Below are 1,526 nucleotides of genomic sequence, written 5' to 3' on the forward strand. Positions count from 1 at the left end.
AAAAAATGAAGTATATTACAAAAAAACTTTACGAAAGGGTTGTTCCATGGAAATGGCGAAGAAATGACCTTACACGGCACTTGCTTTTTGTTTTCCTGAATCCGATGTTTTGAGAGCTGAAATTTGGATCAACCCTTTGTTGTTTAATTCTTCCAAAGGGCGGGGACCTGTTGGGAAAAGAAACTTTTAAAGTAAATTTTAAGGGAGGACTTCAGGAGGGGAACCGGTGAACTAATTTAATGTGCAATAAAAATATGCAAAATAATAAAAAAAGGAGGGGAAATACGAAATTATTATATAGATGATGATAAAAGGCATGAGATTGGGTGATGATGTATATTGTAAAAAAAAACAAAAAAGGGGAGAGCAAGGACACGAATGGGGCTAGATGTCTTTTTCCCGGACACAGCGGAAAAAGGGACTGATATTTATAGAGAAAAACTGCATATAGTAAAGTACGCCCCACGCGAATGCATATTGAGCCAAAATTTTTTCTTTCCCCTTTTTGGTTTTCTTTTTCAATTTTTAACCGTGAATTTGACCGTGTCACGCCCACCCTTTAAAATTTCGCACTTTGACCACCTCGGGGAGACACTCCAGCAGCGGCGAGTCACAGCGCCTCCGCACTGCTTGATGTACACGCACGAAGGCTTCAGCATCACCAAGGGCTTCTCGTCTTTGGGGGAGCTCCACAACGGCCTTCTTGGGTTTGCACTGCACGTTTTTGTTCTTTAATCAGTTGTCGATTTTCTTGCGTTCACTTGCAGACACTGAGGGAGAAAAGAAAAGAAAACAACGACCTCACTAATTAGTTCGACTGAACAAAGAAAACGCGTTTTTCGTTTTTTATTTGTATATAATCCAATAACATTATCAGGTTTTTTTTATATAAAAATTGTGGTATGTTTGAAACTGGAAATAGCAAAAGCGAAGTACAGTTAAGCTGTAGAACACCTGAAAGTTTAAAAAAACGCACACTACATAAAACAAAAACATTGTGATGATCGTCCTCGGTCAGTTCCACGTTATTAATTATTGTTAAGGTATTCTACCCCGACCCGACTGCCAGCTAATAATGTTGGTGTCACCGTATGAAGGCATACTGGCGAAAAAGGGAAATCAAAATCCAAACTTTAGATCAAGGCAAGTCACTTGTGAGAGTCTCTCAAAGCGCTTATCTCAACGCCTTCAAAAAGCACGAAAGAAAACGCCAGAAATCTTAGCGGGGACTTCTCAAAAAAAAAAGTAAACGCGTGATCGGCTAATCTTCGTCATTTGGAAGATTTTACGGACAAGAGGTTGGTGTACTTAGAAGCTACGTCTACCTGAGGGGGGACATTACTTGCAGTGACACGCAACTTACTGTCAGGGGACTGCGAGGTACTTCTACGATTTGAATTTTTGGGGACGGATCTGATCAACGTATTTTCGGAGAGCGGAGAGGACCTTTCTTGATGCCGCCGCGGTTGCCTCCGCAACCGCTTTTTCCCACCACAAGTGAGCAGAGATGTCCGAGGTGTTCTGGA

At 41.3% G+C, this 1,526-nt stretch overlaps 1 pseudogene; it reads right to left on the reverse strand.

Moving 5' to 3' along the window:
• LOC119591771 overlaps positions 1-1,526 on the reverse strand; it is a 4,907-nt pseudogene that overhangs the window by 948 nt on the left and 2,433 nt on the right.

The sequence above is a fragment of the Penaeus monodon genome, chromosome 29, assembly GCF_015228065.2.
Source record: "Penaeus monodon isolate SGIC_2016 chromosome 29, NSTDA_Pmon_1, whole genome shotgun sequence".
NCBI classification, from domain to species: Eukaryota; Metazoa; Arthropoda; class Malacostraca; order Decapoda; family Penaeidae; genus Penaeus; species Penaeus monodon.